The following is a 23,972-nucleotide window of genomic DNA, read 5'->3' on the forward strand; positions in this document are numbered from 1 at the left end:
GCGATGACACTCATGGATTTTTGCTAGACTACCTGATAATGTGTTTTATCAGAAACTGCTTAAGGTTTCAGATGTAATGCATTTATTTCAGTAAGTTACAGCAATACTTGCATTTCATCAGTATTATAGATTTTTGTTGTCACAAAACATTTACTTCAATGCCACCTCTATCCTACTGTATTCTTGAATTTTGAACTACATAGTACTGCCAGCCAGCAACCACATATTTATATTCCAGGATGACTGATGATTACAAGTCATGAGTTGGTTGGTTTCAGTTCTGTAACACTTTCATCTGAGAAGTGCAACTTTTTAAAATGTTGCCATGTCTGTCAGGTTTGTCTTTTAGTAGATACACTTCCAAAGGCAAGGCTAGAACAACTACCATTTTCTTTGCTGTTATTACTCATTCTATAGACAGCTCCTTTAGGAGCTGACCGTGATAAATAGCTAAATTTAAATTTAACCTTCTTTAGCTAGGGGAAATAGCCTCACATCTGTTAAAAGATTATTATCTGATTAGAACATTCCAGATCAGAAACAAGGTCAAGCCCAGGCCCCAGCAAAGTACACACACTGGTGTGCTGCAACAGTCTGTGCCCCACCAGGATGCTCACATGGAGGAGCAGGCTTATTCTGAATATCTAGACCTTTCTAGTAGTTATTGAACTACATATCTGGTACTATATATCTTGTACTTGGTGAACAGGGGACTGGAATTGTGGATTGTAGGAGAAGCAGAAGACCTGTGAGTGAAGGATGAACTTCTGTGCATGTTTGTGTTTCTGTTCATTGGAAAATGAAAAGCAGATCCAGGAACTGTTAGAAGTTTTCTGATTTTCCTCATCTAAGCTTTATGCTTATGCCTTCTTAAAGGCTCTTATTTATTTATTTTTTTCCCAAGCAGCTATATTCAACTAAATATTTACTTGTGGAGAGGTGTTAGTTGAGTATAAATTGTTGCTAGATTATCATGAATTACATCTTTCAGTATTTCTGTACTCGATGGTTTTATTTGATAAACACAAGTATTGTACTAAATATACATTTACATATTAATCTGGACTGTTCAGCCAAATTCTCTTTACAGTGAGCAGATCTGCAGTATGTAATATTAAGATCTTTTGCAGATAATTACACCAAGTAACTGTAAAAAGATATTCATATCAAATGCCCAACAGTGTGGCAGAGATGGAAGTTCTGCGATTTGCATTGTATCTTTTAGTATTTGGTAGCCCTTAGTTACCTCTTATGATCAAATTAATTACCCTTTTTCTAGTTTTGTCTCCATTCTGCATCTGAATTTCAACTACACAGATTCTGAACTCCTTCTTTAAGTGTGCAAACAACTTATGTGTAACAGTTTTCACTGACATAGCAAGGATAGGTATTTTTCTCCTATGAAGTTACTGCATGGAAAACTTTCTTTTCTCATTCAAGAAGGCAAATAATAAGCAGAGGGAACAAATGTTCTGCTACATAATTCCCAAGAAATTCTTCCTTGTATTGTAGAAAAATAATCAGGCTGTAACTAAAATCTATTAATTCTTGCCCTCGACTCAGAATTGTTCTTGAAATTTACCCTGTGCTTGTTGCTTAGAAGGTTACTTCAGACTAAACCAAGAGGTTCTGTTTCAGTTCAGAAACCTGACTGCAGATCTCCAAAGGTGTTTAGATCTTAAACTATTTTGATGTTTCTTTTCCAATTAAATTAATAGAAGATAGGGACATAAATCATTTAGCAGTTCTCAATCTGTTAGTTTTGAGCAAGAGAATTATCCTTGCTGGGATGCTGTCAGTAGTGGACAACAAATTTCAACAATGCCACTGTTATAGACTGCTTACATGTGTGGCTTTTAGACTTGTGTATGAATTTGATCAAATTTAGCCATGAGGTTGACACAAATTTTTAAGATGAGTCTGCGTAAGTGGATGCTGGTAGCTTCAGAGTAGAGAGAGAAAAAGAAATCGTACACAAGTTAGGCTAGGATTATGCACAAAGTTGGAAATGGAAGAAGGAAACATAGTATTGCAAGCAGCATAATTCATCAAGAGGATTATTTATAGGAAATTGATGTATAAGGAAAATTCTGTATGGGAGGTATGATATGACCTTGACGTGAGTGTGAAATACTGTGTTCATTTTGCTTTTTTTGAAATCAAGTTGGCTATCTGCTAATTTCAGTTACCCTGATGCTATGCCTCCAGTTGAGGTATTCCAACAAGAAAAATGATCTACAGTTATCACAATACTTACATGGGCCTGTAGAAACTCAGAGGGAAATTTCAGAAGACATTAAAATGTATGAACGTATATGTAATGATACAGCTGTGCTACAATTTTAACAATACACACAGAAAAGTGGTAATCAGTCTTTTTTTTTTTTCTTAGCACTGTTTCTTACGCAAGCATGTGTCAACAAGGAACCGGGCTTATGCTTTTAAAATACCATTTGGCTTATTAAACAATATGTAAAAACATTGTCTCTTTAAATAATGTGTTGCAGGTAACCATTGCCTACAGAGAGAGGAAAAAATAACAGAGAGAAAGCATAAGATACTTAGGTATTTCAAGTTACTAGCCAGGGCTGATAGAACATTTTGCATTAAAAAAACCTTCCAAAACAGGGCTTCTAGTACAAATAAATTTTTTGTAAAAGTGTAGCTGTTCTGTAGAATGTTATATTATTTACAGTAAACCTAACAACAACAATAAAAAACCCAGCAGCACCCAATACAGAGTTTTGATAAAGCTATTGTTTGTCTTCGTCAAAGCTTTGCAGGAGCCGGACAGAATTTAACCAATTCAAGCTTGCCAAACAATTTCACCTGAACTCAGTATCTCTGTTTCTCATCAAATGGCATGTAAGAAAGTGTAAAGCTCTATAGGGCGGGGCAGCTTTCTGTATAAGTCTCAGCTAGACAGGTACTCAAGACAAGTTTGGGAGACAAGCGAGGCATTGACAATTGCCTGGTTTTCCATTCCTTGAAATTCCACATTAAAGGATCAGCTGAAGTAGCAGCTGCTGTTCTGTGAAGTAGACACCTCCCAAATAACAGTGTTGCTTTTCTACGCCCTGGCCTTGTACAGCAATAAATTCATTCCCAGACCTGTGAGGTCATATACAAAATTAAGTCCTCAAAATGATGTAGGAGGTAAATTCAATTTGAATGCTGAAGCCTTTGGAAGCAAGGATCAAAGAGTAAATGTGATAAAATTCATTGTTGTTCTCTGATTAAAGGTGATACTGTAGGCTATATTGGCCTGTTTCATAAAATATTTTCTTTTGCTACATTTATACTCAGATCTTTAACTCAGTTAAAGGCTTCTGTGGGTGTAATCCACAAATATTTGAGACCTACGGTATTTTTAAGATTATTTTGTAAGGAATATGAATTAAATCGTCTTCCATCTACTTTGAGTTCTTTATCATGATGTTTATACCTATTAAGTCAGTTTATGAAAATACTGTGCTTGAACATCTGTCAAGGGATGAAGATTAGCTGAATAGACATAGGATGCCAGCATATTATATTTTCTGTTATCCTGTATACCGTAATTATCTTGATCCTCAAACAACTCTGCGACAGTTACAAACACTGTTGCAGACTTGTTGTTACTGTAAATTCAAAATTTATTTCATTTGAATCTCAAACTGGTATGCAACAAGACTTTCTTCCCTGCTCTTTTTTTTTTCCTCCCCAAAATGAAATTTGTTTGAAGAAGTAGATAAGCTAAGTGGCCAAACTCGGCAGAAACGTATGTCATAGAAAGTAGACGTACTCTGAATGGAGAAGTGTGACTAAATTTCATTGCTAGCTATAAGAGCAAGTGAATAATCATGAAACCATAGCAAATTTAAATACAAAGGGAGGAAGAGTCCATGATCCACAGTTGTAAAGGGGTTTTGAGAGTTTCCCTAGTTATTATTTACAATCACTAACTGGCTATTGAGGGTGAATAAAAAGCTGTGGCTTAGTCAGTGGCAACAACTGGGACAAGAAAAATTACTTGTCATCTTTTACTGAAAGTAAGCAGCCAAAAAGGCATCTTTGGTCCTCGGAAATGTGGAGTATCTTTGTAACTAGTTCCATCCTTATGGGTAAGTATCCTACCCTATTTGCCTCCACCACAAAAACAGTCCTCATCCTAGCTATTTTGTTTTATCTTGGGAGTGATTTAGTTACCACAACGCTGTATAAAATAATCAAATAGATGGATTGAAAAGCTTATTAGAAGAGTAGGAACAGGCCAAATTCTCCAGGAGCTGGCCAAGTCTTGGCTCCTGGATTTGGGCATGTGTTTGAAGGAACAGGAACACTGTGAAGAGAAAGAAAAAAATGGAGAGATGATCTTGAGGTCTGATCATTCTAGTCACATCTCACAAAAAGGACAGTAGAATTACAAGCAACCCCAAGAGTGGCTATATGGAATGTATAACCCTTTACCGTTGATGCGTGCACCAGAAAGAGAAGGGGTCTGACTCATCGCTCCTCATGATGGCAAATGTGTGTAGCTGTGAATGCTGCTCGTTAATTTTTGTGAATTTAGATAAATAATTGATCTTTGTTGCTTCACATGAAGAACTATGAAAAATGACAGAAGTTAGTAATACAACACATAAGACTATTTTGATGCATCCATTAAAAAAAATAATAATCCAGCTTCATGGAAGATCCTTACAATTTTTTGGTATGTTGATAACAAAGACATATACTGTTACCACAAGCATTTAGCAGGCCAAAGTCCAGTGGGAAAGCTAAAGTATAAGGGTGAATGTTGATGTAAAGACCAAATCCTGATTTCTTTGATGTTAAGAGTAAAATTTTCATTGAGCTCAATGGGACTGAGCTTTAGCGTACATGTTCTTGTTTCTTCCAAGTTAGGGTAGTCTTAACATTGCTCAAATGAACTGAACTGTCTTTGCTAGTTCTGCTTTGTTAAATAGAAGAAATATGTATGCTCAAAATAACCTCTTTAATCCAAATTGTATACTCACAAAATACTGAAAACCATGATAGTTTAAGCTGTAGTCTCATGTTACCATGCAAATGATTTCTTTCCTTCTTTTTCTGTCCACACAAAAACTCCAAGAAAAATCTGCAATCAACAGATGATGGTTTTAAAATTTCTAATATAGGAGATGGTTTTATTATTTAGTTTTTAACTTGTAGGTGTCTATAGCCATAAAAAAAAATATTGAAGAACACTTAAAAATAATATTTGTAACATATCATTTTTCATCCTTTCAAGCATTGTTGAAAGACTAGTATATTAGGTAAGGAAACAGCTTATCTTTTATATTAAGGAATGTTTTAGAAACATATTATAGTTTTGTGCATTAGAGGCACTGATTGATGGCTGTTTCTTACCTGAGATACTGGTGATGTAGTCATGTAGTCATATAGTCATTACATACAAGAAACAGCTTTAATACATGTTGTCTTTATGTGGTTGACTGTAATAGTGTTACATTTGAGCAGTAAAAGGGGTGGCCAGCAGGAACAGGGAGGTGATTGTCCCCCTCTACTCAGCTCTCATGAGGCCCCATATGGAGTACTGCATCCAGGCCTGGGGCTCCCAGTACAAGAAGGACATGCAGCTCTTGGAGCAGGTCCAGAGAAGGGCCACTAAGATGATCAGAGGGCTGGTAACTGGGCTTGTTTAACTTGGAGAAGAGAAGGCTCTGGGGAGACCTCATTGTAGCCTTCCAGGGCTTGAAGGGAGCATATAAACAGGAGGGGGAACAGCTGTTTACGAGGGTGGATAGTGATAGGACAAGGGTTTGGGTTAGAGATTAGGAGGAAACTTTTCACAGAGGGTGGTAACACACTGGAACAGGTTGCCCAAGGAGGCTGTGGATGCCCCATCCCTGGAGGCATTCAAGGCCAGGCTGGATGCAGCTCTGGGCAGCCTGATCTGGTGGTTGGTGACCCTGAACATAGCAGGGGGGTTGAAACTAGATGATCTATGAGGTCCTTTTCAACGCAGGCTGTTATTGATATATCATTTTATTAAATATGCAAGATAAAATCTCCTTTTAAATTCCTGTGCTGCAGAAGCAGTTAAAAACAAAACCATTTACAGAAAGTCAGAATTGCTATGTATTCCAGCATGGAGCCCAGAAAAAGAAGGGCTTTTTTGTGTCTTTTTATCTGGAAGAATACACCTCAGGAAGAAGAATAGTGACTTGGAAATGGAATAATTTGTCATGTTTTTGAAGAGTAAAAAATAAAGATTGGGTATAATACAGCTTGTAGCTTTGAAGGCAAGGGAGATCCATTTTGCCACAACATTTAAATTTACAATTTAAATCATTTTTTTCTTGACAAATTTTTACAAGAGAAATAAGCTTGCATTATTACCATAGACAAATATGCTAATTTCATTGCTATAGTTCAGAAAGCTTAAAGTTGGAATATTGACAAACTAAAAATGCATTTTAAATTGCTGCCTAACTCCCAGCAAATCTGGTTTTGTTTTCTTGGACTATATAAAATAAACCTAAAATTGCATGTATGCAGGGTTAAAGTAACCTGCACTATTTGACGTTAATTCCTAGAAAGTAGTTCAGCTGATGAAAAGACATGGCTGAGCAGCCGTACAAAGCCTTCTATCTCAGCTGGGGTAGTTTCAAATTTGCAATTGCATTTTAGAGATCAAATGCATTAAACTCTAAAGAAGCACAGGAAGGGTGACGGCTTCAAAGGTTTTTTCTTTAATTGAAAAATAAACATAAAACAAAACCTTATAATTTCTACAAATGTTTTAGAAGTAGTACAACTAATTATGTATGGTAAAAAGTGCCACCTGTTCAGAGAAAAATTTAGCTTTAACATTTAAGCTAACACTGCTTAACCATTCGTTATTCTACTCAGATCAGGTCTAAAAAAGTCCATAATGCATATATATGGCTGCATATATCTGCATAGATTATGCACTAAGCATTTCAGTTTATATTTACAATTCGACTTCAACTTCTTGAAAGTAGGTCTATTTGCATTGCTCCTAATTCTGCAGTAGGTGGCAGTGGGTAGTGAAGAATATACAACAATACACAGTTTCAATGCCATCATATGCTTAAGATAAGCTTTAAAAATGGCCAAGAGTTTGTTGCTTTTGGGTTACACATGTACCAAACAGAAAGGAGCTGTTAAGCAGAATTTCTAAATTGTCACGGCTAATAAGAAGCTTTTGCAAAGGGCTATGAAAATGAATTAAAATGATGATCAAGTCCAATGAAGATAAAAGTACAGTACATTTCTCTAACTAAATATAAAGGGAAGTTCACACACACGCAGAAAGATTGAACTGAAGGCAGGAACTTAGGAGAAATTTTGGTTCTGTAAGGTGGCTCTATAAACTAGGAGAACATAGTGAACATGGTTTACAAATAGAAGATGAAAACAGACATTTCAGTTTTTCCTGAATTGTTTGTATTTTAATTTTCATTTGCGAGTTGGCTTTTGCAAATAGCGCTGTAGTTGATGAAACTGGAAAACTGTGGGATAGAAGAGAATTTAGGCACCATGGTGGCAGTGCATTCAGTAGATTGATTCTGGGAGATGACAACAGAGCTCCGGTTTTGTGTTAGTTGTACACCTGAAACATGGGAACTTAAGTGTATACAGAACGTGAAGTTGGATGAAAAAAAACATCAAAGAACATTCAATGCCTAGTTTATTATTGATTCTTGTTTCTTGTTTATCTGAAAACCTAGCTTGGTTGGTTCCTATGGAAAGTGCTCAATCAGCAGTTGATTATTCTCAGAATTACACCAGCCCTCAGCAGCACGCTTTGAGTTCTTAATACAGAGACTGAGACTTTTAGAAGTGCAAGGCATCAGCCAGCTCACATCTCAAATATTTTGAAACGGCAGTAGTTAAAAGCTCTTGTTTTGTTTTGTTTCCCATTTTAATTTCCAATGTTTTGAAGTGGGCAGCTGGACGGTGTTTAGCACGTGGTGTTGTGAAAAGCCTGGTCATGCACACTGCTGGACTTTGACTTTCAGACTAGACAAAGTAAAATTCCTATTGACACTGTACAACTCTTTTTTTGTTTATGATTTTGTCACAAAACTCTCTCTGAAGAATTCACATAAGTGAGTAGTAAGAAAACATTGAACTAAATAAAATAGCTGTACTTAATGTTAATTCACTCTGAATTAATACTTTGAATTAATACTTTATGCTACAAATAGATAGTAAATCAGCAGAAACAGGCAAAATGCTGACTTATTTAAAGTCAGCTTGAGTTTTGCCATTGACTCAGTAGTAATGAGATTATTGTAACCTCACAATGTTAGTTACTCATCAGCTAGTTATCTGCACAATTAAAAATAAGAGTAACTTTTTGATAAAACCAATAATTTTTTAACATGTCTTTCAAAATACAAAAAAAAAAAAAAAGGAAAATGTGGAACATACTTAAGAAATAAAGTTGCAAGCAACAGACATACTTTATTTTGTATTCTGTTGAAGGAAAGACTCTAAAGCTGAACCTAAAAAGTAACGTTGCTTTCGTTTAAAAATGCTCATTTTACAAATAAAGAAGAGGAAATCATTGAACCTATTGAAATGTGGCTGAAATCTTTCTTCATTTACTTCTGCATCATTCTAGTTTTATGTTGATAAATTGAATGTTCTCAATGAAATTGTGCTAATTTAAGGTTGAAATCATTCATTAATGGCTGTGCATGTGTGGATGTCTTATTCCTTGATACTCTTTTTGCTGTGTGTGATGCAACAAATATTGCATTGTCCTCTTGCAAACCAAATGGTGAACATCTCTGTGATGAGTTTCCAGCCATGCTGAGCAAAGTTCTCCATAAAATTATTTGGATTTTCCATTTTGTATGTTGCTGTTTATGGCTTTTCTTAGACTTTAGAAACACTTGATTCTTGTTGTCCAATTAAACTTGATTTTCTCCCTTTTTCCTAAAAGTATGATGTTATCTATCAATGAGATAGTTTCTATTCATATGATTTTACCATCAATGTTTCTTCATTATGGATCTTTGAATGACTGTTCTTGCTGTGAATATATTTTAGCAATTCTTAAAAACTGAAAGTTATTCTTTTTTTTAAGTATCTAGGAGTTTGCATCTCCAAATTTCTATAAGTTACTTGAGGAGAAAATTAAAAGACAGTGTATAACACCCAATGTCAACTACAATTTTTTCATTCACAAACAGCTCTTGATTTAAAAACGAAACCACTAGCTGAAGCATTGCTCCCTATGGTTGGTTTTTTGTTTGTTTGTTTTTTGTTTTTTTTTCTTCTCATTTTGTATAAGTAAAAACAAATTGGTATTGAAAAATTCCAGTCTTTCTTAGGTCATTAGGAGGAGTTTCAAAAATACCCTGGTACTGAATTGGGCTGCAAGTCAAAGAATATCTGTAATATTGAAATATAAATTATACAAGATAGCCGATGAAAAAAGTCAGTGCTCTTTAAAATGATGTGTTGTTGTTCTTTCAAGAAAAAATGTCACAATTGATTATATGTGTTTTTAATAGATTAATGTAAATAAATTAAATTAGGAAAAGTAATTTTGATTATCTTTATTGTTAACCTGACTACACCTTTCTGCTTGTACAGATAACTGCAGATAAAAGCTCTTCAGGACATGTGAATTGTGCTTGCAGTGTCAGTGAACATTAGCAGAACATCTGCTGCAGACTGGACTTGAAGTCAAGGTATGACTTAATTTGCCCATGCACAAATAAACAAACATAAAGAGTTAAAGTGTGAGAACATCCCAGTAATGGTAAGGGACTGCCTAGAGGCTAAAAGTTCTGAATTAGTCTAATGCAAGTCACAAATGTTTTGCACCTTTTATGCTTTGAAATTCTTCTGCTTTGACACGTGTAGAAATCTCTGAAATTTTGAATACCCAAATACTCTCTCACTGCCTCTTTACTTTGCTTGCTTGCTAAAGATAAGGCACCATGTGTCAGGTCACCTGGTGAGATAGAACTTAATCAGAGCTGAATTTGGCCTAAACTATCTCCATGAAATGGAGATAAGTGTGCCTCCAAGTAGTGAAATATGTGAGTAGCCATTGCTAGTCTAGCAGATCCTGAATTATAGTTATCCAGATTAATAGCATGCTATTGACAAAGAAGCACTCTGACTGAATTCTTTGTTAAGAATATCTAGAAAAATTAATAATGATGAGAAAAGCTTTCTTTTTGCAAACCCACAAGTAGCTTAGAGCTGGGAATGATGAATGATACAAAAAAATGTGAGTAGGAGGTGGCATGTTCTTGAACAGAAAGTTCTCCAGCACACTTCCCCACCTCCCTACGCAATCTCAGTTTTTAGATACGTATGCAAATTCATGGCTGCTTGTCTGGTAGTGGAAAGACAGCTGTGGCTCAATATTAGCACCATTTTTCCCTTTCTCCTAAAAGTTCACAAAGGATAAGACTGTGATATGATCTTTTTCCTTGTAATAAGGGCTCAACTTTTTGGCTTAATGTGAGCAGTAGCATAAGTTCCTGAACATCTGGCAGAAGTGTAAGAATGTTGTTTGCTCTGAAAAACACACACACACAAAAATACAAGCTTGGGAAAAAGGCACTGTTAAAAGTAGTGATGCAGTTGACATCTCTTAATGCAATTATTTTCTCTATGTGTTGTTCAGTTTTGCATAAATATGTCCTACTACCCTTCCTGAATCTAAAATAGTTGGAGAATCATTTTAAAAATATTTTTCTTAAAGATCAATACTAGCTAGCCCTCCTAGCTACTATGGTGTCACAAGCTTCTTCATTCCTAACACTAATGTAATTAGATTGGTCTTCTCAGATTGAACGAGCTAAATAAAATAATAAAGATTTAGATGTAGTTCTAAGGTTCAGTTTGTTGTACTGTGTAATTGGTTTTAAACAAAACTGTATAGTGATTTCTTGGTAACGTGACTGATGTTTATGGTTTATTTCTTTTTATTTTTCCTAGCTTCCAATTATCTTCCTGTATGATTTTATAGAGGTTTATATATCAGTCAATTCTAACCTCTTAACTCGATTTTAATAGCTGCCAGAGGTAGCATGTCTCTTCCACTACTTGTCATTTCTTATTGTCATTTACTTTTCCTACCAGTTTGCAGCTCATGTGATGGTAAAGAGGGGCATTTTCTGTGATTACTCTTTTTTTCCCCCCTTTTTTTTTTTTTTTGCTATGTTTTTCATTCATTGCTTATTAAGAAGTTTTGCTTTAGAACAGGGCTATTTTAAATTGTTGAAGATAAATTCATGCAGTAAACACTTTGACCAGAAATCCATAAACCATTTTGGTTCTGTATTCTAATTCAGGAGATGATCTGTCAGAATTAATTGAGAATGCCCTAATGTAATCAAGTCCAGTTCATTAGGCAAACATTTAAATTATTAATTTAAATGCTGGATAGTTCAACAGCATTATGACAGTAACAAATACCAATGTCTTTTAATTTTTAAATTCCTCCTGTGTATAGAATTGCATAACCTACTATAGCTTTTGCAACTAGACATAAATAGTTTTCACCTTGCTAATATTTTATCTTCTTGGAGTCTGTTAAAGTATTCAGCTCAAAAAAGTGTTGTTGTTTTAAATTTGCCTTTTTAAGCACAGAATGCTTAAGATTAATGAAGCATAGGTTGTCATTCCCAATCTTGTAACTCTTCTTTGGATTAAGAACACTATAAATTAATGTATAATTATGTAGCATAAACCTAGTATGATAGTATTTTAGCCATTCCCACTCCTTCAGTGGTGAGAAAAATCTCTTCATAAAATGAACTAATACCGCTCCCATTTTCAATTGCCTTCTACTGCTGTAGTCTAGGGCATAGGAATTTCCTGAAAATGAAGTAAATGGGGAGGGAATAAAAGATGAGGGCAACTGGTTAAGGAGACTTGTGAAGCATCAAAGTGAATAGCAGTGGCTTTGAGCTGAGGATGTAGTATATCTTGAAAAGGCTGTGCTCAATCCATCCATTTCAGTTGCTATAAATGCAATGGCTGGTGTCTTTCTACTGAAACTGAGCTAGCTAGTTGAAGAAAGTCACAAGAAGTTTAAAATACACTAGATAGAACTGTGAACAATGGTTCCACCTCTATGATCAGGGGCTAAGCATCTCCTTTCCTGACATCAGATCTTTCTGGAAAATGCTGGTTCAAAGTAAGCATGGTAAAAATGTCAAACCAGAGGAATTCATTTTGATCACTTGTTACTCATGAAGCATCCATGCAGTCACTCAGGTATTCATGTAATGAGTTGGAGAATGGCAAAATAATAATAATAATAATAATAATTCAGTTATTTTGTACTTGAGTCTGAACCTAACTTTTTGGGCTTTATGTAGTGACTATTATATTTAGCATATGCTACAGTGATTATCTGGAGGTGGAGAAGAAATGTATTTCCTTTCCAAATACCTCTAAACTCTGTTGATGAACAATTTGAAGCCTTCTGAACTTACCTGAAAAACTGTCCTTAGGTTAATAATACATCTCCTCAATCACTAATGAAACCCACATGTCATTTGTAACTGTAGTGACAAAAGGGGTACCAACGTATAAAAGCTGAACAACCAGGTGTAGTTCTACCCTACTCTTTCTCTTCCTTTTCTATAAAGATATCTTATTTTATGCTACAGTATTATACAAAAGTGGCCTAAGGATGTCATCAGGTGAGTGAGCTTTATATCAGAAATTATTTTAGTTCAGTAATATAGAGCTTCACCTATTATTATTCTTCCTATACAGCTTCATATGTTGCAAAGAAATCTGTTCTCTAAGTATTACTTGAGTTCTGATTATTTCTTCTTCTTCCTCTCTGAGTTGCCCATCCGGGCAACTTTAGCAGTATCCTTTTGCATATCAGCTTTATGTGAAATCCAGGCAATCTCAGATTGCTGCCTTAAGCCATACCTCTTTTGTGTAATTAAGAATAGATTCTGTGGGGTTGATATGTCTACTTGTGAAAATGTAGGCAATGAGTAAAGAAGTGGCAAGTGTCTTTGCCCTGAATGTCAGGGTATGTGTTGTACCAACTTCAGGACTGACAAAGGATATCAACTTAATGGAAACTGGGCAGTATGCTGCTATAATTTCTGGAATATGCTTGCTGATAGAGTAGCAGCTGTAAAACTATAGTCTTGCCACATGTCACCTTTGCTGCAGGAACTTTAATGCACATTTTGTTCAGCATTTTTGATTGCAAGAGCTGAACTTTGCATTCAGCTGTATTTCTTTACACTAAGCTTCACCTAGCTTTTAAATATGTTTATATTGTATACCCAACCTAGTCTTTGATTTTCTACTTTGAAGCGCTCTGAAGATTTTTTAATCTGATTTTTTTAAATTATTATATATAATATAATTGTTAAGTATGGCACAGTGTTTTTAGCAGCATCAATTATTTAGTGTGATTTGCTTGTTTCTCATTATTCATGTTCACTTGAATATTAAAAATATTTGTTCAGTAATGAACAAGCCTTTGCCGTTTTTCAAATTGCAGCTCGCAGAGGTTAAGTTTACAGAAATGTTTGTTACAAGTTCTGTCTAAAACAGTGTCTTTTCTGACATTATTTTATGCATTGTTGGAAGGAAAGCAATTTTCTCTGAAAAGAGGAAGCTTCATTTAGTATGTGTGATGGACGGAATTAACAAAAAGTACATTCGAGCTGAATGTTGTGTTTTGAGCTGGGGAAGGATCGTTAAGCACTGAAGAGATGGATTCCACATAAAAATCCTACCAAACAGAAAGTGTGCAGCATCAGAGAAAGCACAGAAACTGAACTTAGTTTCACAGATAGAGCAGAAAGTACAGGAAGATGACACAGAAATGTGTGAGTAGAATTTTTAGAGAAGTGAATTCAACTGGGCAGAAGTTGTTAACACCAGTTCAGCATTCAGCAGACACCAGGCATACCAGATCCCATGCTTCTAGTGTGAGACTCAGTTGTCCCGCTCTCTGGCAGTCCTCCTTTTAGCATCAATCTCATGTACAATGCCTGAAAAACCTGTTGATTCCTGTGTATCCGCAGAATATGTGTGTCAGGGCTAGTTAGGAACACGTGACACATAAGTCCTAGCAGAAAGACCCAGGTGGCAGTGCTCTGCTGCTCTGACAGATATCTCGGTAGGATGCACACTGAACGAAGCCTGTTTGTTTTCCAGTAGCCTTACACCACATGTCCTCCCTTGTCACTTGATTTTACACACATACGTGCACATACACGTGCTCACAGTCATCCTCGACCATATGGTTTAGCACATGTATGTGCATACCCATTCTGTGACCTGCCAAACATGCCATTTTGCCTTTCCTCACATGCCCTAGCATGTACAGTTTCTCTGACAGAGAAATACGAGGCGTTTATAAGTAAAATCACTGCCAAATCTGAACTGGAACTAAATTTTATCAAAGTAATGCCAAGCATGGATTTTTATTTACATGGACTAAGCTTGTTTGGCCCAGTCAGCTCAAGTTTCTAAAAATATATCAGTAAAATGCACTGTAACATTCAGTGGAAGAACGTTCAGAACAACACTTCAAGACGATAGTGGCAAATGCTGGGTGCTTTTCAGAATAATTCTAACTTTATGGGTATGTGGAAATATAAATTTTGAAATGTTTGATAATTTTCCAGGCTTTCAAGTGTGATATTCTGCCAAAGTTTGCAGGATTTTTAAATTTGATGGAGCTTAGTAACCACATCACTCTTCCCATACTCCCATACCAGCCTGAAACACAGGAAACAAACTTTTTTTTTATCACTCTTTGTTCTGTGTGCTGAAAACAGTCCATGGAAAGCATAGTTACATCTGAGCCATTTTCATTCCCCCTTGTCTTTCTTGAATTTTAACTTGTAATAGTGTAAAAGCTACTGAGACTTCATTTTCTATCTTACCTGCTTTCAACCTATCTCTCATTCCCTTTAGACAATGGTTCCATTTGAACTGCTGATGTATTATGGCTTTCCTTCAAAATCTGAATGATATCAAGGAGAGTAGTCAAAACTAATGAGATGGCAGTGAAAGCTTAAGCATCTTCCCCTGGTTGTTTCATACCTCCGAGCAGAAAGATCTAATTTGACTCCCTAGCTTCAATGACGGCTAAATAGCATTGATGCTAATCAGCAAATAGTTTAAGAAGTTGTGAACAAGCCACAGTTCATATGTTATTCCTGTGCTCAAGCTGGTAGGGCTCACCTCTATATTCCAGTGGAAAACCACACAAAAATTATGACAAAACTAGGTCATAATGTCTAATAATAATAGACAATAATGTCTAGAAAGACAGTTTTTATTTTATTCTGTCTTTCTGTCCAAACAATTTTCTGAGGAAGATTTGTCTAAATTGCCAAAGAAAGTAAAGAACATTAATTGTATTAGAATTCCTATATTCACAAATTCCAGTGCTGTTTGAAAAATCTAGCATTTAATATTTTTAGGTCAAAATTTTAAAATAAAAATAAAGCGAGATTATTAAATAGCCTTCAAAAGACATGTTTAAGTAAGTTGTTATGTATTATTGGATGGCTTATAGATGATGAAATGTAGGATTGCTCTGGTATGTTTACATAGCATGCCAGTGTCAGTCTCAGGAACAGAACTAAAGAATCCCTAGTTTTAAACACATTACCTACAACTACTTTTTGGAAGAAGGGTTACTGTTTCCTAAAGGACTAGTGTGCATGTTATTATTGCTTTATAGCACTTTGGTTCTAAGTGCGTCCAATGCATTGAATAATAAAATAAATTAAGGTTTGTAAAGGATAACTGAACCACAAAATATTCCCTGAGGTAACCTTACTTTTAATAGGAGGTCTTTTCTTATTTAAAAATAAAATAAAATAAAATAAAATGAGTGGACCTCCTATTTTTATTTTTATTTATTTTTACTTTTTAAAGATCATTTTCTGCAGTAGATCACCATTTTTTGTCTTTTTTGTTTTTGTTTGTTGTTGTTGTTGCTTTGTTGCTGGTTTTTTTGCTTTCCATTTACCAGCATTTTTCTTATGTGGTTGTAAAGACCTTAGCTTTACTCAGAGGAAAAGCCTCATGCTGAGAAGTAAGGAATCCCAGTTGTATACTTAATCAAAGTGGCATGCTCCACACTTTGTTTCTGAGTAATTTCCGTAGCTAACTCATGTGATCTGTATGTTTTGCTTGCATGAATCAAGTCCAAAGTTTGAAACTGACTCAGTTGTTTGTCATGCTGACAGGCAAAGGAAGAGGGTTTTTGGGGAGGCAGGGGGGTGGCGTTCAACTCAATTCAGGCTGCTGAAAGGAAACAAAAAAGATTATTTGAAATCCATGTACACTAGGAAGAAAGATTAGAGATACCAAACAATAACTGTCCAAACAAATTGTTGATTGGAGTATCTGTATTAGGTGATGTTTGTAGTCTCTACATGTAGGATGATGGAAAACACAGATTATGGCAGTGAAAGTAGACCAACAATGGAGTCTGATTCTTTGTTTCCACTTTTCAAAAGCTTTTTTCCTCTTTTTCCTTTTTTTTTTTTTTTTTTTTTTTTTTTTTTTTGATAAAGCCCAGGAAATTGTTAGCAACATGCTGGTGGGAAACTATGGAAAAGAATATAAACTGTATCAATGGTGCAGTTCTTATCCCAAGAGCTGTGTAGGTGGGTGTGGGAATAGCATGCTTTCAATGTGAGCTGTTGCAATGAGATAGCATTGAGAAACCAGGGCAGAGAGCGGCACAGATTTAGTCTAGGGAACTAAGGGCTTTATCCAGCAGTAATGTGTATAAGGACAGACAATGTAGCACTTTATTTAGTTTAACAACAAAGAACTGTAAAAGGATTTGATAGTAAGGGATTGGCAGAAAAGCTGAATACATCTGCACAGTGCAGTATTTTTTTAAAAGGTATTTAAGTGATATACTTACAACTTGAAACAACAAAACAACAGCAGTTAAACTTAGCAAGAATAAGTGTGATTATTTTAGAGTAGGGTTATTTAAAAACAATTAAGACTTATTAGGGAAAGGACCCAGGAGGCAGCTAGTACTTCATTGAACTTGGGAATAAGATGCAAACAGAGGTGTCTGTGGAAAGGCAAGACTGATAAATCTTTTATACGAAGGTCAGTTTTACATACTGTATTTTGATTTCTGGATAAATTTATGGCCAACATTACTAGGAGATCACCCAAAATATATTAATCTCAATCTTCAGTATATAATTACTTGGTTTGACATTTCAAAGAAAACAAGTTTTGGATGCAACTTCCACAAAATAGTACGTGTTCATTGCCACTGCTGATATATTTGGCCGAAGTGTGAGTGGTCAAATGATTGTGTATATCAGTGGTAATTCTGCTTTGGGAAAGATTACAGAACAAGAAAATCAATATGGATCTTTCTTTTGCTCTTGTGTCTGAACACGTGTTCTCTTTCCAGCACAGTAAAATACCATCCTGGCAAGGCAGGTAAAAATGATAAGGAATGTGAACAGCTTTTCACATTTGTCATTTGATTGTAACAGGGAGAAACTTTGAAGATAAGAGCAAAAGCATCTCAGATGCAAAAAGAATGTACAAATGGGTGTTCAGGTTAGAAGTATGTAGATCTGAGTGGCATTGCTGGTAAAAAATATCTACTGAATTGAGAATATACATAGCTAACTGTCTCTGCAGTGTGTGAACCTCTCCCTAGACTTAAAGTACCAAATTTTATTTTATGATTTTGTGACCTGCATGACTTCCATTAGAGACTAAGCAGAAGCATCTAAACCCATTGAAATTCTTTTAAATGGAAAGATGCCCTCAGGAATCCCTCCTGTTGTGTATGAAAGTACAATTATGTGGTTAACATTTTGAAATGTAAGTGAATGGCTGCCACTCTGTGTATACTTTTTAGATTAATATTGTATAAAATGCTAGCCACATTGTCAATCACTGGAACAGTGCTTTTTTCACTTTTGATGTTCCAGAATAATATGACATCTTTCTGACCCCAAAATAGTCTACAGAGGTCTTCAGGCAGCCTGCTAGATATTCTAACACTACACCATTTACTAGGTAAGATTCCTAAAAACTTGAAAGAGAAAGTTTCTACATCTCCATTCCAAGTCTAAAAAGCAAACAAACAAACAAAAGAAAACAAAGATAGAAAATCTGAGAAGGTAAATGGAAACAATTAAACCATTTTGGCTTGAGTTTGAAGAGCAAAATTGAAATAAGAAAGTTGTTTTTCAGAGTCTTAAATGCATTTATAAGATGCACATTATAGCAGCATTCTTTCAATTCCCAGTGAGTAAACAGACTAGGTATGTCTATAATCCCATAGCTTCTTGCTGGACATTCACTACTTGTCTGCAAACGGCAGAAAGGCTAAATAAAATTAATGAGAAAAAATATCTTCTGGACTGGGGGAAGGGAGGTTTAGAGGCAAAACTGGGGTGAGTAGAGACTTCTTAGCAACATATTTTCATTTATTTCACTGTAATATCTTTTTTTTTAACTGCATATACTTCAAAGGTAATGCAAAATTGGAATTACGAATATCACTGCTTTGTAGTGAATGTATTGCAAGATTCTTAAATAATTAAATTATGCGAGTTCTTAAAATGGAGTGTAATTAGTCATTAATGAGCAAAATCTATTGCTGTGCAGAGTTGATATACTCCACACAGACTATACTTAAGTTTTACAGGGTTTGGTTTAATTTCTAAATGCATATGTGTGGTAAAAATCAACTGTTGTATATCTTCTAAGATAATCCCTACATTAACTAGTATGTTATATAATATAGCAAATATTTAATTTTACTATAATAAATTATAAATTTGCCGATGACTCAGTTTTCGGCTTCTGTTTAATTAGGATCTTTGTTTAGAAACATAGTCAAGGAAAGGTTTGATGCTAACAAGGATTAGTAAGTTTAATAAGTTTAACTGGCTTACAAAGTTGTTGGTTTTTCATTCACAAACCCACATCTCAAATTCACTCTACACAAGATCTACATGAAAAGCATTGTCATCTAATGGCCCTCAGATATAAGAACATACTATAGTGCATCTTGTTCTTAATGAGCATTAGTACTAGCAAACAAAAGCTTACCTTTTAAAGTGTACAAGCATAAAGGATAAGCAATGAGTAGAACATGATGCTTTCATGAGACCCAGGCAAATGAGTATTCAAGGATCTGCAAAGAAATTTACATTTCTGTACATGGACTAAATTTGCTAATAGTGATCTGAGTAGGTGTCTTGCTGAAAACAGTGAACAGCACCCACCATTAAAAGCCTTCAGAGTTATCCATATTGCTGAATTAAGCCAAACAATAGTGGAAGCTTCTTTGTATTTTTTGTTTAAAAGAATCCTTAATAAGCAGGAGTAAAACAGAAATAGACACATAAACTGTTTCATTAAGAAAGCAGGTTTTCTTAATGTTGGCACTTCTGTGAAAAGTTAATCTTGGTTAAGTAACTACCATGTGTTTAAAACTGTTTTACATGATTTCATTGTAGGAGTTTGCTCCACATGTTGGTCATTAAAAGCTCTATAGTGAGTGCTCTGTTTGGTGATTTAATTAAGGATATTGCCAAGATGGCCTTCTCTTCTCCAAACTGAAAAACCCCAACTCTCTCAGCCTGCTTTCATAGGGGAGGTGCTCCAGGCTTCTGATCATCTTTGTGGCCTTTCTCTGGACCCACTCAAGTACGTCCAAGTTTTCCTTATGCTGGGAACCTCAAGCTGAATGCAGTACTCCAGGTGGGGTCTCACAAGAGAGGAGTAGGAGGGAATCGCCTCCCTTGACTTTTTGGGCATACTTCTTTTGTTGCAGCCCAGGATACTTCAGACTCATGTCTAGCTCTTCATTCACCAGTACCCTCAACTCCTTCTTTGCAGGGCTGCTTTCTATTCACTCATCTGTGCTTGGGATTCCCCTGACCCAGGTGCAGAACCTAGTACTTGGCCTTCTTGAACTTCATGAGATCCACACAGGCCCAACTTTTGAGCCTGCCAAAGACTATATGGATATCATTCGTGCCCTTCAGCATGTCAACAGCACCCAAAAACTTGCTGAGGGTGCACTTAATACCACTGTTCATGTCACTAGCAGAGATGTTAAACAGTATTGGTCCCAGTACCAGAGGAGTCAGTGGTCTCCACTTGATTTTCAAGCCATTGACTGCAACTCTTTGAATGTGATCATACAGCCAATTCCTTATTCACTCTTCATCTCTCAAATCCATGTCTCTCCAATTTGGAGATGAGAATGTTGTGTGAAACACTGTCAAGTGTTCTGCGCAAATCCGAATAATTATGCTAATTTCTCTTCCCTTATCTACTAATGCTGTAACCCCATCAGAGACCACCAGATTTATCAGGCACAATTTGCTCTTAGTGAAACCATATTGGCTGTCACCAATCACTCCTTTGATCTCTCTGTGGCTTAGCCTAGTTACCAGAAAAAGGATGTTCTTCATGATCTTGACAAATACATGGCTCTCAGAGACTGGCTGTACTGTAGTTCCCTGGGTCTTCCTTTTCTCCCTTTCTGAAAATGGATGTTATGTTTCCCCTTTCACTTCTCAAGTGATGGAGAGAGTAGCTTAGCAACTTCATCTGCCAGTCCCTTCAGGACCCTCAGATGCATCTCATCAGTTCCTGTGGACCTGTGCACATTCAGGCTCCTGAGGTGGTCTCAAATCTGATCTTCCCCTTCTGTGGTCTGTCCTTCATTATTCCAGTCCCTGCCTTTGTTAGTATGACTAGAATGAGACTGGGAGAAGAATGATGCCAGTGTTTCAGCAATTCAGGGTATAGCATTAGGGGCCAGTGCACAGTAAATGTTTCTCATCAGAGGTAAAGGAGAAAAAAATGTGATCTTTCCTTTGTTCTTCTTTCCTGAAATACAGAAAATTCAACTTTAATGTAAGTATTCTATCTTTCTGACTGTGAAGGTGACCAATGATTTGCACAGGTTGTCCAGAGACTCAGTCTCAGTCCTTGGAGATACTCAAAACTTGATTGGATATGGCCCTGAGCAACCTGTGTGGTCCAGAGGTGCCTTCCAAATTAAGTTTTTTTCTTCCTCAACAGTTAAAATGAACATCTTCAAAAGCAATGAAATTATAAGTGATTAAAAGAATTTGTTTTTCTTTTGTTAATGACATCAGTCCATCTAAGAGGTTGAACTTTGAAAATGCAAACAGTCTTGAGTTTTATAAGTGAATAAGAGAATAATACTCAGCATTTTGTTATTCCAAAATATGCTTGGTGATACATGCTCACCAGGCATGGTGTGACTGGTTCATTTGCCTCAACATAAGAACCAAATGAGGAAACTTCTATACATGGAAACTTCTATAATAGGAGAATTTAAAATTTCCAAAATAAGGTTTAGTCAACCTAGTAAAGACATATTTAATATGTACAAATTGTATACAGAATTATATTAATCATCCAGTTCAAGAATTTGCATTAAAAAAGGAGATAAGCAATAGAATTAAAAGCTGAACATACAGTTTTGTGAAAGTGTTGGTTCAATCAAAGACTCGTGCAATTCTGAGGGGAGAGGTTCAAAATGCTGTGTTATATTTTTCTGTAGGATCATTCAAATTATTAATAATAAGCACATAGAATATATGGGATGATCAAAAGGAGTTCTGATTTGTGAGTTCAGCATAGTCTTTCATGTATTTTATTCTTCCAAATTTTCATCAGGTCCATAATCTTCTTCCTACAGGAATATTCTTGTTGAAGAGAAGGGAACACTAGGGGAACATTAGTATTTGGTTAGGATGTGCTACAAGTCCAACCTTGCCCTAAAATGTTGGAAGTTGATGTAAGGATTAAGAATATGTGGTGGCTGTATATTTGCTCAATTTATTTCTGCTATGTACAGTGGAGGAAACTGTTGCTCTGTTAGTTTTGCTTGTATTGTATTCTTGCTTCAAATATTATCAAACACCCACAGAATAGGAAGTTGAATCATTTTCAGTATTTTAATGAATAATTATTGATAATTAATCAATTAAGACTTTTGAAGTTTGTTTTTTTTTTCTAGAGGATCCTTTGATAGTCACTATAAAATTTCAAAGCGTTATCACTATTTAATAGTGATTAAATCTAAAACAATATAGTTCAAACTCTTAAAAACTGGTAGATAAGCTGTTTTCTTGGCAATGTTTGCAAAACACACACACTGAAAAATGTCTTGTTTTTAAATTTATGTTAAACTGGTAGCAAAAATACATATGGTTACTTTCACTGCTGAAGATGTGGTGCTGTGTGTTGATCATCCTTTAGTGCATTTTGAATGATAGTTAGTCTGTGGGGACCAGTGAAGACCTCCAATTAATTATTACTGGAGAACATGAAATCATAAACAAAATTCCTTGTAATAAATTTTTAAAATGAGATTGCATGTTTTATTTACGGTACTGGTCCATTTTGGGGCTTTAAATCTATGAACGAAAACAAACATGCTTTTTATCAAACTGAAATAAAAAATATCAATAGTATTTCTTTCTTATCAAAGTAGGACACAATATATGAACTGGACTTCTAAATAACTGCAGGAGGAAAAGCAAGGGAAGAGGAAGAAAAGATTTAGTTTTCTCTTTTTTATAGAAACTAATTGAGAATATATGTAAACAATGTGGAAAATAGCAAATGCTTCCAAGATGAGAGACAATTATTAACCATCAAGGTAGCTGATATGAAGGAATTACTTTATAGGAAGTATTTATTAAAAACAGAGCTATTAGCTAAGAACTCTCATAATTATCACATGTATTTGCATCAGAAAGTGGATTGGTTTATGGCAGAAGAGCAGCAACGCTGAGCATATGGGATAGTTTTAAATAAGTTTGGAGCCAAAATCCTAACAAACATACAGCTGTGTTTCTTATCCCTTAGGGATCATAGATGACAGTACAAAACAAAAAAGTGAAGTATAATAAAATAGTAAAATGAACCAAGAATCATAGTAGTCCTTCATTAGAGTCCCTTATCTCTTTTTTTTTTTTTTTTCACCCTGACTCCCATTCATCTTTCAGATTGCAGATAAAATCTATCTGTCTGGAAAATGCAAAGAAAACCTAATAGATATGCTGCAGTTTAATGGACAAATATTACAAGATGAGACTAAGTGCTTCTTCCATTGAAATCTCATGTAGAAATTCTATCTTTTCTTTTTTCCTCCTATGAATAATATGCTTTCTTTCCCCCATTCTGTCAAGAGGATTTATTTCTCCTTTCATCTTATCAAATGGATTCACCTTTTTCTCAACTCTGACTATTATCAATTTACCTACACCTGCACAGGACAAGGATATCTCAAAATGGTGTCTGATTCTGGGAGCTGTGTCACCACACCATAATATCAAAATATGTTTTAAGCAAAAAAGTTGATCAGACTGATGAGTATCTACTGAAGACTGCAGAGATTTTGGAGAGTTTAATGCAGAAGTATCTACAAATCTAGCAACCTGGAAACTGCTATTAGGTGGATCTGGTAGGTCTTAATCAGTAGATTGGACACCTTTTACTAATGCCATACATTTTGGCACTAGCCAAATAGAATGCCATATCCATCACCTACATTGCTGTTTTTCTTTTTAATCCATAGGGCATTATAAAGTTACCGTTACAGCATCAGGACAATGCTGTGTGCCACTTGATATTCTTAAATTTCTTTAATATCATTTTGATACCATTCCATGTAGTTTATACAACTCCTTTCATCTTCATTAGAAAAGGCATCATTAAATCATTTTCCCACTTCACACTAACTTTGTTTTAGGTGCATTACTATTCTCATGGAGCTGTGGCTACTTACTTGTCCTCCTGACAGCAAGCCTGGATTATCAATATTCAGACCTTTAATACACAGAAGTTTATATGTCCCCCTAGGTGTTGAAGAAAAAAATCAGTCACAATGCTCTCATCTCTGGGCCTGAAAAATGGGCATCTACAGACAGGAAATACTTGTAACT

At 35.5% G+C, this 23,972-nt stretch overlaps 1 long non-coding RNA gene across 9 annotated transcripts in view; it reads left to right on the forward strand.

The window, feature by feature from the left end:
* The window catches only part of LOC107053383, a 322,875-nt gene that overhangs the window by 189,370 nt on the left and 109,533 nt on the right, over nucleotides 1–23,972 (forward strand). For all 9 annotated transcript variants that reach the window (XR_005860129.1, XR_005860128.1, XR_005860130.1 and 6 more), the window contains exon 3: nucleotides 9,601–9,698. This is a non-coding gene — a long non-coding RNA (uncharacterized LOC107053383). The remainder of the gene's footprint in view (nucleotides 1–9,600; nucleotides 9,699–23,972) is intronic.

The sequence above is a fragment of the Gallus gallus genome, chromosome 5 (assembly GCF_016699485.2).
Source record: "Gallus gallus isolate bGalGal1 chromosome 5, bGalGal1.mat.broiler.GRCg7b, whole genome shotgun sequence".
Lineage (NCBI taxonomy): Eukaryota > Metazoa > Chordata > Aves > Galliformes > Phasianidae > Gallus > Gallus gallus.